Genomic DNA, 17394 nt, shown 5'->3' on the forward strand with positions numbered 1-17394 from the left:
TTCTTAAAGTTTGGATTTGCGATGCTTATGTGAAAAAGCTTCAACCTGATAAGCTCAAACCCAAGTCGGAAGAATGTGTCTTCGTAGGATACCTAAAAGAAACAGTTGGGTACACCTTCTATCACATATCCGAAGGCAAGACTTTTGTTGCTAAGAATGGATCCTTTCTAGAGAAGGAGTTTCTCTCGAAAGAAGTGAGTGGGAGGAAAGTAGAACTTGAAGAGGTAACTATACCTGCTCCCTTATTGGAAAGTAGTTCATCACAGAAACCGGTTCCTGTGACACCTAGACCAATTAGTGAGGAAGCTAATGATGATGATCATGAAACTTTAGATCAAGTTACAACCGAACCTCGTAGGACAACCAGAGTATGGTCCGCACCAGAGTGGTACGGTAATCCTTTCTCGAAGTCATGTTACTAGACCATGACGAACCTACGAACTATGAGGAAACGATGATGATCCCAGATTCCACGAAATGGCTTGAGGCCATGAAATCTGAGATGGTATCCATGTATGAGAACAAAGTATGGACTATGATTGACTTGCCCGATGATCGGTGAGTCCTTAACAATAAATGGATCTTCAAGAGGAAGATGGGCGCTGATAGTAATGTTACTATCTACAAAGCTCGAATTGTCGCAAAATGTTTTCGACAAGTTCAAGGTGTTGACTACGATGAGATTTTCTCACTCGTATCGATGCTTAAAAGTCTGTCCGAATCATGTTAGCAATTACCGCATTTTATGAAATCTGGCAAATGGATGTCAAAACTGTATTCCTTCATGGATTTCTTAAAGAAGAGTTGTATATGATGCAACCAGAAGGTTTTGTCGATCCTAAAGGTGCTAACAAAGTGAGCAAGCTCCAGCTATCCATCTATGGACTGGTGCAAGCATCTCAGAGTTGGAATGTATGCTTTGATAAAATGATCAAAGCATATGGTTTTGTACAGACTTGCGATGAAACTTGTATTTACAAGAAAGTGAGTGGGTGCACTATAGCATTTCTGATAAGTATACGTGAATGACATATTGTTGATCGGAAATAATGTAGAATTTTCTGGAAAGCATAAAGGAGTGTTTGAAAATAGTTTTTCAAAGAAATACCTCGATGAAGCTGCTGACACATTGAGCATCAAGATCTATAGAGATAGATCAAGACGCTTGATAAGTTTTTTCAATGAGTACATACCTTGACAAGATTTTGAAGTAGTTCAAAATGGAACAGTCAAAGAAGGAGTTCTTTCCTGTGTTCACTACAAAAAAATACACTTCCATGATGATACGTGTTTGTCACAGTAGGTCGCTTTTTTGTCATGCATGTACATCCATGAAAAATTTATGACAGAATCAAGATAGTCATACCTGTGCTGTCGTAGAAGTGTTCCATGACATTACCAAAATTATCATCACGGAAGTGTCCACTTCCATGACGATAAATCGCGCGTCACAGAAGTGCTTTCATCAAGGGTGACCGACACGTGGCATCCACCGTAACGGAACGCCGTTAAGCTATCGGGTCGGGTTTTGGATCCGATAACCCGTTAACAGCCCCGACCAATGGGGATTTTCCACATGTAAAATCATCATTGGCTAGAGGAAACACGTGCCGGCTCATCGTCGGGACAGATGTCATCCACTCACTGGATAGAAGACGCCTATGATACGTCGACACGTGGCATGGCCCAACAAGTTTAAATGGGCCGGCCCAACTAAAGGCCCACAAGATTTTGTAGACCATAATGGGCCGGCCCACCTAAAGGCCCACGAGATTTTGCGGACCATAATGGGCTGGCCCAGCTAAAGGCCCACAAGATTTCACGGGCCATAATGGGCCGGCCCAGGTAAAGGCCCACAACATTTTCGTGTGCCATAATAGGCCGGCCCAGGTAAAGGCCCACGGTGACTCTAGCCCATAATGAACAGTAATTTTCTTTATACCCGTTAACGACCCGTGATTTACATTGGCCTTTTCCAGCCCGTGTTAGCTTTCAGCCTATTGACGGCCCATACGTTCTTGGGCTCCTTTTCGGCCCTCGATTACTTTCGGCCCGTTATTGGCCTGTTCCCCTAATGGGCCAAATTCGGCCCATGGCAAGAGTCGGCCCGTTACTGGCCTATTCCACTAATGGGCCAAAATCGGCCCATGGCAAGAGTCGGCCCGTTACTGGCCTGTTACCCTAATGGGCCAAATTCGGCCCATGGCAAGAGTCGGCCCGTTTCCGGCCTGTTAACCCGTTGCGCCGTTGTAACGCCCTCGATGCGGTTATAGCTCCCACGTGTCGAGGCGCGACTTAGAGGCATAACCGCATTGAAAGCAATGTCGCAAGTTAGGCAATCTTCAAACATCCCATGTAATATAGATAATAACAAGGGGAGATACATAGTTGGCTTACACTCGCCACGTCAATCAAAGTACATAAATAGCATTACAACATTCAAACACTCATGGCCCGACTACGGCGCCAAAATAAAACATAAACCCAACATGTGACACGGTCCCGATCACCCCAACTGGGCACCACTACTGATCATCAGGGAAAGACACGTAGTATCGGCGTGAGTCCTCGTCGAACTCCCACTTGAGCTCAAGCGCGTCATCTGGAACGGAATCATCAGGCCCTGCATCTGGTTTGGAAGTAATCTGTGAGCCACAGGGACTCAGCAATCTCGCACCCTCGCGATCAAGACTATTCAAGCTTATAGGTAAGGTAAGGAAAATAGTGGAGCTGCAGCAAGCGACTAGCATATATGGTGGCTATCCTGTTCGCAAAAGAGAGCGAGAAGAGGAGGCAAAGCGCGAGCGAGTAACTAGAGGGCAACCTACGGCAAGCATTACTCCAACACCGTGTTCACTTCCCGGACTCCGCCGAGAAGAGACCATCACGGTAACTCACACAGTTGATTCATTTTAATTAAGTTAAGGTTCAAGTTATCTACAACCAGACATTAACAAATTCCCATTTGCCCATAACCACGGGCACGGCTTTCGAAAGTTCAAATCCCTACAGGGGAGTCCCAACTTAGCCCATGAAAAGCTCTCACGGTCAACGAAGGAATAGACCTCCTCCCTAGACATTCCGATCAGACTCGGTATCCCGGTTCTTCAAGACACTTCGACAAGTTAAAACCAATCCAACAACACCGCCCGAATGTGCCAACAAATCCCGATAGGAGCTGCACATATCTTGTTCTCAGGGCACACTCAGATGAGCTCTCCATACAACTAAAACCAAACCTCGAGTTTCCCCGAGGGGGCGCTGCACAGGACTCTAGTTTGGACCAACACTCAGAGGAGCACTGGCCCGGGGGGGCTTAAAATAAGATGACCCTCGGGCTCCGGAAACCCAAGGGAAAAAGAGGCTAGGTGGTAAATGGTAAAACCAAGGTTGGGCATTGCTAGAAAAGCTTTAATCAAGGCGAACTATCAAGGGGTTCCCATTATCACCCAACCGCGTAGGGAACGCAAAATCCGGGAACATAACACCGATATGACGGAAACTAGGGCGGCAAGAGTGGAACAAAACACTAGGCGAGAGGCCGAGCCTTCCACCCTTTACCAAGTATATAGATGCATTGAGATAACATGGCAATATAATGATATCCTAACAAGAAAATAATGTTCCAACAAGGAACGGTCTCCAATCTTCACCTGCAACTAGCAACGCTATAAGAGGGGCTGAGCAAAGCGGTAACATAGCCAATCAACGGTTTGCTAGGACATGGTGGGTTAGAGGTTTGACATGGCAATTTGGAAGGCATGATAAGCAAGTGGTAGGCATCTTAGCATAGGCATAGCAAAAGAGCGAGCATCTAGCAAAGCAAAGATTGTAGTGATTTCGAGGGTATGATCATCTTGCCTGCAAAGTTGTCAGAGTTTACTGGATCCTCGAAAGCAAACTCAAAGGGCTCCTCATTAGCGAACTCGTCTCCCGGCTCTACCCAAACAAGACAAATAAGCAACAAGGACACAATCAACCACGTGCATACTCAAACAACATGATGCAAACATGGTATGCTATGCGGGACGCGATATGTGATGCATGTACAAGATTTGACAAGGAATGAATGAACCTGGCCTTGGAAATCCAAGTGTGCCACTGGAAAGGTGAGATGAAATCGCTTGAAAATAATATAAAGAACGCCGGAATTGGAGTTACGGTTTGGAAATGGCAAGCGATTCAAATATGACACCGGTCTGCGATTTACAGCAAGTAGCCATCTAAATGCAACAAGATGAACATGCTACGGCACTCAAACATGGCAACAAAATACATGGCAGGGATCCATTCATGATGCTTAACAAAAGAGGAACACTAAGCTACGGCCAATTCATCCATTAACAGTTTCAAACAAGCATGGCAAAAATGCATTTTGTAAACAGATTTCAAACTTAGTGAAATTAACACTTGTCTGGAATTTCAGATCAGGTAGCACACTTTGGAGCATGAAAACTATATGCTACAGTACCTGAAAATGGCAAAGTGAAGCATGGCATGGAGCTACTCAAAGAGCTTAACAAAAGTCCCTTAGTGACCTTGAGCCAAAAGGGATCAGAAAATACATTTGCAAGCATGTGAACATGGCAAAAACATAATCAGTTCTCAGACTTAGTGAAAACTGGAGCATGCAAAATCAGATATCACGTAGGCATGTTTACGAGCTCGATGCATTCACTACAGAGCAAGTCATGACAATCTAAGCATGCACCCATAAATAATACACATTATACAAGCTAGACATGGCAAGAACAATAACATAGCATGCACGGATCAACTACAACATCCTCGGCAAAATCGCTAACAAGTAGGCAATCTGCCCAGATTCACGAAACGACAAAAGTAGAGCTCGATTGACTCAAGCTAGGGTGCTCCATAATTGCAAACAAAGACATGGATGGATAGGGAACTACAAGATTAACAAAACATCCTTACTAATCATCCTCAAAAGAGGCACGGATCACTAGGAAACAACATGAACATATGGCATATTGAGATAAGCAGATCAAGGACTTAGTGGAAATGCTAAGTCCCTGAAATCAGCATTAACGAATGCTCCACTTTGCAAGCTTGTGCTAGTCACCACACACATCACAAAAATACATGGGTTGCACCTCTAGATAGATGGCAAAACATATAACAAAACTCATGTAGAGCTCAGGGGCATATCATGCACACAATAGTCATGGCAAAAATGACAAATATCTAATTGGAGCAGCAGATCTGACAATTATCTCAAATAGCACTCTTCCAACAGCATTTCGGGCATCAAGATGAACTCAAATAAAAATGATGCAATGAGATAAAATGATGTGCTCTCTCAGATGAACATTTTGATATGCTATATGTCCAAAACGGAGCTACGGATGCAAAGATGCGACATGATGAAATATGCTAAAAATACTGAAAACGGGAGCAAAGTCAACCCTAGGGTTTCCTCAGATCTGGATCCGGGCACGTTTACTGTAGCAGCGCGAGAACCGAGGTTGGCCGGAGTCGTCAATCGCCGGAGTCGAAGCAGGGGCGGCCGGAGATGGAGGAGTGGTGGCCGGAGAGGTGGCCGGCCGGATCCGGTCGGCGGAGTCGCCAGAGTGGCGCGGGAGGAGGATGGCGGAGGTGGCCGCGGCTCGGGATGGTGCGGCGATGGAGAGGAGCCGCCGCGGTGGAGCTCCCCGGCTGCGAGGCCGACCGGCGAAGGCGCGGTGGCGGCGGGGTTCCAGGCGGTGGGGCGAGGCGTGCCGGGGCGGCGGGCGAGGCGCGGGAGGCGCGGCCCGGTGGCACGCGGAGGAGGGGAGCGGATGGGCCTGCTGGCCCGCGGCGGTGAGAGGCGGCCGGCGGCCACGTGGCGCGTCCCGATAGGCGGCGGCGAGTTGTCCGGTGGCGGGTCGGACGTGTCCGCCCGCGCGGAGGAGCGGGGCTAGGGTTTCGGGGGAAGAAGAACGAGAATTTCGGAGGGGGTCTATTTATATGCATAGGAGGAGCTAGGAGAGTCCAAATGAGGTGCGGTTTTCGGCCACGCGATCGTGATCGAATGCTCTAGATGATGGAGAGGGTTTAGGTGGGTTTTTGGGCCAAAATGGAGGGGTGTCGGGCTGCAACACACACGAGGCCTTTTCGGTCCCTCGGTTAACCGTTGGAGCATCAAACGAAGTCCAAATGGTATGTAACTTGACAGGCGGTCTACCGGTAGTAAACCAAGGCCGCTTGGCAAGTCTCGGTCCAATCCGGAAATGTTAAATCCCCACACACGAAAGAAAGGTAGAAATGACCACCGAAGGAGAACGAAGCGCCGGAATGCAAAACGGACAACGGGGAAAATGCTCGAATGCATGAGATGAACACGTATGCGAATGCAATGCACATGATGACATGATATGAGATGCATGACAACGATAGAAACACACGGAGACACAAACCCGAACCCGAGAAAACAAAATAACTTAACGTCGGAAACGGCAAGAGTTGGATTACATATTGGGAAAATCATATCCGGGGTGTTACAGCCGTTTCCAGCCCGTCCTATATTCTGGCCCATTAACGACCTGTTATGCCTGTGACAGAATTAAGCCTTTGCTGTCCTACGGCCTGTTACCGTGCTGGGCCGATACCAATTATGCCTGATTATGGCCCATGTAGACCCATTTATCCGACGGCCCGAGGCACACCGATTACAGGCCCATTTATCGACGGCCCGTAGGAGACCCATGGATCCTACGGCCCGTATATGGCCCATGGTAGTTGCGGCCACTAGCAAACTAGGGAAAAGAAGACTAGGAAATAAATAAGGCCGAAACTAACGCTAGGCTATTAAGGCGATTGCACAGATTACATCCACTCGGCATCAAAGATCGCCACCAGTGCAAATATAGGGAACACCCTACACTATACAAAAATGGCTTGCTGTTTTCTTCAGGCGGTGGCTGCACGTTAAGAATAAATTTTGTATCGCACCAAAACAAATTACAACTATATAACAAAAGGAAGGTTGGCATAAAACTTAATAGTCTAGCAGATAAATGCACCACCAGAAGTTCAGAAGCTCAGTTCATTTGACCTGACTGTTACGTTTTCATGTTGTATTGTCTGATGGAGCACCATAACCCTCGCCTTCATTTCCCCTAGGCTCCTGAACAACATAGCAAATGTCCGATAGTCTGGTTTCAAAACCATGCATATCTTGACGACATTGAGCAATGTTTCTCCTTGTTTCACAAAGGGTCTCTGTTAGGGAATGGACTTGTGTCTGGAGCGCAGATACAACATTGCTTTGAGCTTGCATATCTTGATCATGAGGCAGTTTGGACGATATTGCCTTAACAACCAACCCAGTATTACGCAGGAACGTGCTTTTGGCACTGTTAGTGGACAGGTACTGACCCACTGCAGCAAGAGCTGACATTGCGGTTATAGTTGCCTCGCCACCTTCAGAAGGTGGCGGTTCCACCATTTTTTCCATAGCTCGCTGAAAAGTTGAGGTTTTACATTAGTAGTACCAGAACAGAAGATATTAAGGAGGCAGCAAAACCAAACAAAATAGCTTTGGTCTTTATACAGAACTTATTCTGGTGAACCCATGTAAAATATTAGTTGTATTTTATTGCAAAGTACATAATAAAACCAGGTTCCAAACATATGACCATGTACCATCGCTAATGTATTGTCTATTTATTCACATTGTATTGAGGGCTAAGGATAAAGAGACGAAGTTTATAATACGATAAGCATAGTATGACGTCATTCATATCACGAAACAACTGAGAACAGACAAACAGGCAATTGTAACGTTCTGTGGGCAAGTCCAGCACGGAACTAGATTATGGGTCAAGATCAAAGGAACATCACTCCTCTCTTTTAAACCTTATAAGGTGCAATGATACGCTAAGACAATTGTGTATAATATTGAAAAGAGTAATAGACATTGGCTGCAAACCATGCAGTTCAAGGCACAAGTCAGAGTAAGTAGTAGTTAAAAGGCATGAGGATGAAGGACTTACAACAGCGGCTTTGACTGGTGTAGTCATGGCCTTCTTCTTGCTGGTGTGACAGTCCTTGAAGATTTCCACAACATTTGGTTCAGGTACTTTTTGGTCCTTGCGGGCTTTCCTCTGCATTTGGAACAAGTCAATATAGATCTGATAATATGGTACAACGAAAAGAGTGAAACAGCAGCTAATTACAAGAGCCTCGCAGTGTGCAATATAGCTACGAGATCCTATCGTCTGTTGGAATTTCACTTTCGTACAGTTGGCCTTGTTCTTTGAACATTTCACATACAAGAAGATATATTTGTGTGGCAAATGCGTAAATAGGACTTCAACATGTGATCTGATGACATATATATAATGTACCTGATACTTCAGATTGGACCAGTGTTTAACGAGGCCTCTCCAGTCTTCATCAGATATATTTTCCACTGGAGATGTTTGGGCAAGTTCACTATTAGCCTTGCCTTCAAAGTGAGTTTTCCTCAAGTTATACCGATACTGTCACAGAGCAGACTTGAAAACATGGGTGCAAGCTTGTCTGGTTGCATCATCTTGGCTATCCAACTTGAACCTCATCTGTTGAAAATTATGGGAGTCTCATTATTAGCAACCTAGAAAGTATTGGACAGAGCAAGACGATATTACTAGTTTCCATACATAACCATACTTATAGATAAATGGTCGAGGAAGATGTTGAATTGGGTTTCGTCTTTGTCATTCCTGTACTGAATCCATGTTGGGAGGATACGTACATGACACCTAACAGCAAGCGATGCCTCTGATAATAACTTGGCTGACTCTGTAGCATCACGTGGCCTTTTTAAACCTGCCTCAAAACGGATCTCGATTCTTCCTCCTCTAGATTTAGTTAACCTGTCAAGCATTATCCCTGATGTTTGTTTCCTCTTGCGCCTAGGTGCTAGTCCCACAACAAACATAGGAAGTGTTAGTGTACATCAAACTATGAGACTACATATAAAGAAGCATGCAACTGTAACTTGACTCCAGCAACTACCTTCTTGGTGTTGAAGCTCACAAGGTTCATCTGATATTGCCAACTCGTCTTGTGTCAAGAGTGCTTGGGAAGTAGTGTCAGGTGGAAAGGGATCTTGGGAACGTGCTGCTAGCTCAGTTGACGCACGAGTACGTCGTGTAGCTGGTAGTACTGTGGTAGGTGTTGCAAGAACTAGGGTTGTCTCTGCTTGTTTGGTGGCAGCTATTTGTTTCTGTTTGTCTTTTTTTGCAACTCGCGTAGCATGGGATGCCGTGTTTGTAGAATTTTCTATTGGACTTTGACCTTCTACTGTACCATCAGTACCAGCAGAATCTGTAGGATTCATCCACTTCTCATTCCCTGCCATTCCGTGTTTCTTCCTCTTTCTCTATGCCATGTTAAGTCAAGCCGACAAGAAAAATGAATAACAATTTAGTTCTTCAGAACAAATTGATGCGTGATGCAGATGAACTGAACTTTGATGTTAGACAACCACATGATAGGAGGATGTAATATGTATGAAAAACAGGACGGAAGAGATAACCAGAACTATGATGTGTAAACTAAGAAGAAGACATTTCACCAAATTAGAAGCAATGCAATGGAAGGTAGACACCATATGAAAGATGCTACAAATATCGCTCTGCCAAGTTAACAGTGTCTCATCATAAATGGCATTTAAACAAATGTGAAGCAGTACAAGAAATAAATCATATGCAAGATGCAAACAACATCACACTACCATGTTAGATGTCTCTCGTCATTAGTGCCATTGCATATTCACAGCTTATGATGTGTAAACTAAGGAGAAGGCATTTCAACAAATTAGAAGCAATGAAAGCTAGACACCATATGAAAGATGCAACGAATATCACTCTACCAAGTTAAAATTGTCTCGTCATAAGTGCCATTTCAACAAATTAGTAATATAGGCTAGAAAAGAATGTGAGATGTAACCTATATCACACTCCGAAGTCAAACATGTCTTATGATAAGTGATTGTTGCAGGTTACACAACAGTAGTAATTTGATGTAAGAACATGGTGTGATAGACAGATATTGTATGTTCTAGAAACAGGAACACGTGTCTTATTCAAGTATAATGTGTAAAGTAAGCAGATGGAATTCAACAAAATTTGAAGCAATACAAGCTAGACATCACACATAACATGCAACCACATATAACAGTGCCAAGTTAGAGGGAGCACCGCTGATGCTGCACTAGGGGAGACGTGTTCATCATAAACACAGCTTTGTTGAGTGTCTGTGCATGTGTTGTCTTGGAAATCATCTTGGGGTGTGGAGGAGTAGAAACTGTAGAGGCCCTCCGTTCGGAAGGAGCACCTTTATCCGCTGCCCTGCTAACTTCCTTCCGCTTTAATGATTTTGAATTGTCAAGTAAAACCGACAAGAAAAAGCAATAAAATTCTCTCTTCAGAACTCATTCATGCATGATACTGACAATCACTACTTTGATGTAAGGCAAACACATGATACCAGGATGGAATATATGTACGAAAAACAGGATGGCATGGCATGTTCACAACTGTTTGTGTAAACTAAGCAGAAACCATTCCAGCAAATAAGAAGCAATGCAAGCTAGACACCACATGAAAGATGCAACCAATATGACTCTGCCAAGTTAAAAGAGTCCCATCATAAATGGAATTTCAACAAATTAGAAGAAGCACATGCTATAAATCATATGAAAGATGCAACTAATATCGCACTGCATATACTAAAGGTGTCTCGTCATGTTGATTGATGCGGGATACAAAAAAAATAGTTTTATGTAAGGACATGCTTAATAGACAGATGTACTATGTACTAAATACAGGAAGGCATGTCACATTAACAGGTATAATGTAGGGATAATTAAATTTATGCCCCTAGTTGTGTCCCACTCGTCTGTTTTACCCCTAATTCCCAAAAGTCACCGGTTCTGTCCAAGTCACTTTGCTCTTCTTATGCTTTTGCCCTTTGACCGTTTGACCGTCAGTTTGAAAAATTCATAACTAATTCATACTAAATCAGAAAAATGCAAATAAGATACCAAAATGTTTGGAAAAACATCACCTATATGTGAGTGTCATTTTCATTCATGAAAAAAGTGTTGGAATGTGCCCATCCGAGTTTTAGCTCTTATGCTACCACCATGAATAGTAAAATCTAAAAAAGTTCAAAAATTCAAAAGAAAATTTGGTGGCAAAGAATGACAAATGCTTTAAGTTCCTGCCAAGTTTCATCAGGGAATAACATTCGTGGGTGCCGCGGCAAAAAAAACAACCAGCACTCCAAAATAGATTATTTTTTTGCCATGACTTCCACGAATGTCATTCCCTGATGAAACTTGGCAAGCACTTAGAACATTTGTCGTTATTTTCCGTCCTATTTTTTTTGAATTTTTTTGAATTTTTTTAGATTTTACTGTTCATGGTGGTATCAAAAGAGCTAAAACTCGGATGGGCACCTTCCAACAATTTTTTTCATGAATGAAAATGACACTCACATATAGGTGATGTTTTTCCGAACATTTTGGTGTCTTATTTGCATTTTTCTGATTTAGTATGAATTAGTTATGAATTTTTCAAACTGACGGTCAAATGGTCAAAGGGCAAAAGCATAAGAAGAGCAAAGTGACTTGGACAGAACCGGTGACTTTTGGGAATTAGGGGTAAAACATACGAGTGGGACACAACTAGGGGCATAAATCTAATTATCCCTATAATGTATAAGTTAAGCAGACTAGCACATGTAGTTTAACCAGATTGGAAGAATTATAATCTGGACACCATATGCAACATGCAACCACATATCACGCTGCCAAGTTAGAGCAAGCACGTGCGATGCTAGTGTAGGGGAAATGCTGTAATCAACTACAGAGCTACGTTCACTATCTTCATCTAGCATTTCTGTTTCTTGAGAATCATGTCGGGAGGCTGACGCTGCATTCTTTAAATGAGGAGTAGTCCCCTTGCCTGCCTGCCTCGTCATAAGTGATTGATGAGGGATACACAAGAACATTAGTTTGATGTAAGAACATGGTTAATACACACATGTACTAGTATGTACCAAAAACAGAAAGGCATGTCATATTCAAAGGTATAATGTGTAAGCTAAGCAGATGCAATTTAACCAAATTGGAAGCAATACAAGCTAGACATCCGGCTGGAGTGGTGAGCATGATCATTTAGGACCTGAGAGCCTGGTGGGAGGCGGGCTGCTTCGCCACCATCGCAGCTTTTTAGTTGGCTTCCAGGTGATGCCTATCTTTGTTGGGCTTGTCACTGGCTCGACCAGTGCCCTGACTAGCTATTTGCCTTCTGGTGCTCACGGGATAGTGGTTCATGTAAAAAAAATATCTTTCCTTATCTTACCGACTTCGGCCTTTCGAATACAAGCTAGACACCATATGGAACATGCAACCACATATGACACCGCGAAGTTAAAGCAAGCACCTGGGATGGTGGTTCATTGTGAGCGAGGTCATCAACTCCAGAGCTACGTTTACCGTCTCCATCTGCTGACACTGCACCCATTATAGTGCTGAAACGTGTCTTGCCTACCCGCACACCAAACTGGAGTGACTTCTCTCTTTTCTTTTTGGCTTCTCTCATGGCAGTAGAGTTTGAAATACCCTTGCATAAAAACACAACAGTGAGAATAAGGGTGAAGTGTGTGCAGAACTAGTGCACTGTAAAAGTAGCAGATAGCAGGTGGCTGAAAAATAAATGACAGGAGACATATGATAGCCCTACAACATTGCATGGCAAACAAAATTAGATTCTACTCTGTATGATTTTGTAATATATGAGCACAGGAAATGCAGGTACTCCTCCAGCACACCACCACATGTGGTCATATCTAAGATAACAGTCGACTGAAAATAAATAGGTCAGTCGATTTTTTTAATGAACCGTACGATCTATAAGGAACGGGAAGATGGCCTTCGTCTACCTCCCGTCAGTCACTGTTGACAATATTTCTCGAACCGCCAGCGACCACCGGCCCTGACCCCTGCCTCCGCCGCCCCGCCCTCCCATCGACCTCACACCACCGCCGTGCTTGGCAGCGCCCCCAGGCCATCCCTTTAATCCCGGCCGACCTCCAGATCGGGCGCCAGTAGCTCTAGGCCACACACGCCCCTAAGATAAACACCAAGGCGCTGCTTCCCCGGCATAATAGGCGTACTGGCGCCTGTTATGCCGGGTAATGCTTCCGGTAATTGGGAATCAAGTGGCCAGAAATTGAAATTCAGGGGGGCGACGGACCTCTAGCTAAGGTGAAATAGTATATGAGGATAAACCTTGTGCATCGCGAGTTACTAGGAACATCTAGTATCAAGAAGAAGTGGTCAACTAGTGTCTTCTGTGGGATGAATACCATGCAAGCAGAGACGTAAGATTTGCACGAATAAGGGAAGAGGAGTACCTTTTTCGGTTGCCGGTGTGTTCACCTCCACAAGTCGCGCCTATTTTCTTCTTTTTACCGGGGAAACCGATGTTCTGGAGGGTGCAGGCTTGGACGAACCCATGGCCAAATTGTTGACTGTGTTGCCGTGGCCGTATGTCGGTGGAGGGGAAGCAGATCCGAGGCACGAAGGACGGTGTAGCAGGAACAGCTCCGGTGCGGTGGAGCGTGGCGAAGTTGGAGCAGCAGCGGTGAGGCGCAGGATGGCGTGGTTGAACTGGCTCGGGTACGGATGGCTCGATGCTACCTCTTAAGCTTGCGTTGGTTTTCCCCGAAGAGGAAGGGATGATGCAGCAAAGTAGCGTAAATATTTCCCTCAGTTTTTGAGAACCAAGGTATCAATCCAGTAGGAGGCCACGCTCAAGTCCCTCGTACCTGCACAAAACGATAGCTACTCGCAACCAACGTGATTAGGGGTTGTCAATCCCTTCACGGTCACTTACGAGAGTGAGATCTTATAGATATAATATTTTTGGTATTTTTGATATAAAGATGCAAAGTAAAAAGTGAAGGCAAAGTAAAAAAGCAAAGCAAGATTAAAGTGATGGAGATTGATATGATGAGAATAGACCCGGGGGCCATAGGTTTCACTAGTGGCTTCTCTCAAGAGCATAAGTATTCTACGGTGGGTGAACAAATTACTGTTGAGCAATTGACAGAATTGAGCATAGTTATGAGAATATCTAGGCATGATCATGTATATAGGCATCACGTCCGTGACAAGTAGACCGAAACGATTCTAGCATCTACTACTATTACTCCACTCATCGACCGCTATCCAGCATGCATCTAGAGTATTAAGTTAAAAACAGAGTAACGCCTTAAGCAAGATGACATGATGTAGAGAGATAAATTCATGCAATATGAAATAAACCCCATCTTGTTATCCTCGATGGAAACGATACAATACGTGCCTTGCTGCCCCTTCTGTCACTGGGAAAGGACACCGCAAGATCGAACCCAAAGCTAAGCACTTCTCCCATGGCAAGAACTACCAATCTAGTTGGCCAAACCAAACGATAATTCGAAGAGACTTGCAAAGATAACCAATCAATACATAAAAGAATTCAGAGAAGATTCAAATATTATTCATAGATAGACTTGATCATAAACCCACAATTCATCGGTCTCAACAAACACACCGCAAAAAGAATATTACATCGAATAGATCTCCACAAGAGAGGGGGAGAACTTTGTATTGAGATCCAAAAAGAGAGAAGAAGCCATCTAGGTACTAACTATGGACCCGAAGGTCTGAGATAAACTACTCACACTTCATCGGAGGGGCTATGATGATGTAGAAGCCCTCCCTGATGACGTCCCTCTCCGACGGAGCTCCGGAACAGGCCCCAAGATGGGATCTCGTGGATACAGAAAGTTGCGGCGGTGGAATTAGGTTTTTGGCTCTGTATCTGTTCGTTTGGGGGTACGTAGGTATATATAGGAGGAAGGAGTACGTCGATGGAGCATCGAGGGGCCCACGAGGCGGGGGGCGCGCCCTAGGGGGGGCCCACCCTCGTGAACGCCTCTTTGATGCCTTGGAGTATGGTCCAAGTCTCCTGGATCATGTTCGGTGAGAAAATCATGTTCCCGAAGGTTTCATTCCGTTTGGACTCCGTTTGATATAAAAAATTTGGTATTTTTGATATAAAGACGCAAAGTAAAAAGTAAAGGCAAAGTAAAAAAGCAAAGCAAGATTAAAGTGATGGAGATTGATATGATGAGAATAGACCCGGGGCCATAGGTTTCACTAGTGGCTTCTCTCAAGAGCATAAGTATTCTACGGTGGGTGAACAAATTACTGTTGAGCAATTGACAGAATTGAGCAGAGTTATGAGAATATCTAGGCATGATCATGTATATAGGCATCACGTCCGTGACAAGTAGACCGAAACTATTCTGCATCTACTACTATTACTCCACTCATCGACCGCTATCCAGCATGCATCTAGAGTATTAAGTTAAAAACAGAGTAACGCCTTAAGCAAGATGACATGATGTAGAGAGATAAATTCATGCAATATGAAATAAACCCCATCTTGTTATCCTCGATGGCAACGATACAATACGTGCCTTGCTGCCCCTTCTGTCACTGGGAAAGGACACCACAAGATCGAACCCAAAGCTAAGCACTTCTCCCATGGCAAGAACTACCAATCTAGTTGGCCAAACCAAACGGATAATTCGAAGAGACTTGCAAATATAACCAATCATACATAAAAGAATTCAGAGAAGATTCAAATATAATTATTAGATAGACTTGATCATAAACCCACAATTCATCGATCTCAACAAACACACCGCAAAAATAAGATTACATCGAATAGATCTCCACAAGAGAGGGGGAGAACTTTGTATTGAGATCCAAAAAGAGAGAAGAAGCCATCTAGCTACTAACTATGGACCCGAAGGTCTGAGGTAAACTACTCACACTTCATCGGAGGGGCTATGATGCTGTAGAAGCCCTCCGTGATGACGGCCCTCTCCGGCGGAGCTCCAGAACAGGCCCCAAGATGGGATCTCATGGATACAGAAAGTTGCGGCGGTGGAATTAGGTTTTTGGCTCTGTATCTGTTTGTTTGGGGTATGTAGGTATATATAGGAGGAAGGAGTACATCGGTGGAGCATCGAGGGGCCCACGAGGCAGGGAGCGCGCCCTAGGGGGGCGCCCCCCACCCTCGTGACCGCCTCTCTGATGCCTTGGAGTAGGGTCCAAGTCTCCCGGATCACGTTCGGTGAGAAAATCACCTTCCCGAAGGTTTCATTCCGTTTGGACTCCGTTTGATATTCCGTTTCTTCGAAACACTGAAATAGGCAAAAAAACAGCAATTCTGGGCTGGGCCTCCAGTTAATAGGTTAGTCCCAAAAATAATATAAAAGTGGAAAATAAAGCCCAATATAGTCCAAAATAGTAGATAACATAGCATGGAGCAATCAAAAAATATAGATACGTTGGAGACGTATCAGGCATCCCCAAGCTTAATTCCTGCTCGTCCTCGAGTAGGTAAATGATAAAGAGAGAATTTTTGATGCGGATGCTACTTGCCATAATTTCAATGCAAATCTTCTTAATTGTGGTATGAATATTCAGATTAGGAAGATTCAAGACAAAAGTTCAGATTGACATAAAGAATAATAATACTTCAAGCAAACCAACAAAGCAATTATGTTTTCTTAAAATAACATGGCCAAAGAAAGTTCATCCCTACAAAATCATATAGTTTAGTCATGCTCCATTTTCATCACACAAGAATGCTTTCATCATGCACAACCCCGATGACAAGGCAAGCAATTGTTTCATACCTTAATAATTTCAAACTCATAAACTTTCACGCAATACATGAGCGTGAGCCATGGATATAGCACTATGGGTGGAATAGAATATAATGGTGGGGGTTATGTGGAGAAGACAAAAAAGGAGAAAGTCTCACATCAACGAGGCTAATCAATGGGCTATGGAGATGCCCATCAATTGATGTTAATGCAATGAGTAGGGATTGCCATTCAACGGATGCACTACAGTTATAAATGTATGAAAGCTCAACAAAAGAAACTAAGTGGGTGTGTATCCAACTTGCTTGCTCACGAGGACCTAGGGCACTTGAGGAGGCCCATTGTTGGAATATACAAGCCAAGTTCTATAATGAAAATTCCCACTAGTATATGAAAGTGATAACTCAAGAGACTCCCTATATGAAAAACATAGTGCTACTTTGAAGCACAAGTGTGGAAAAAAGGAATAGTAGCATTGCCCCTTTTTATTTATTTTCTCCTTTTGGGGGGGGGGGGCTTCTTTTTTTCTTTGGCCTTTCTCCTTTTTTGGGGACAATGCTCTATTAAAAGATGATCATCGCACTTTTATTTATTTACAACTCAATGATTACAACTCAATTCTAAAACAAAGTATGACTCTATATGGATGCCTCCGGCGGTGTACCGGGATAT

This window comes from Triticum urartu, chromosome 3 (assembly GCF_003073215.2).
Source record: "Triticum urartu cultivar G1812 chromosome 3, Tu2.1, whole genome shotgun sequence".
In the NCBI taxonomy this organism is placed as follows: Eukaryota; Viridiplantae; Streptophyta; class Magnoliopsida; order Poales; family Poaceae; genus Triticum; species Triticum urartu.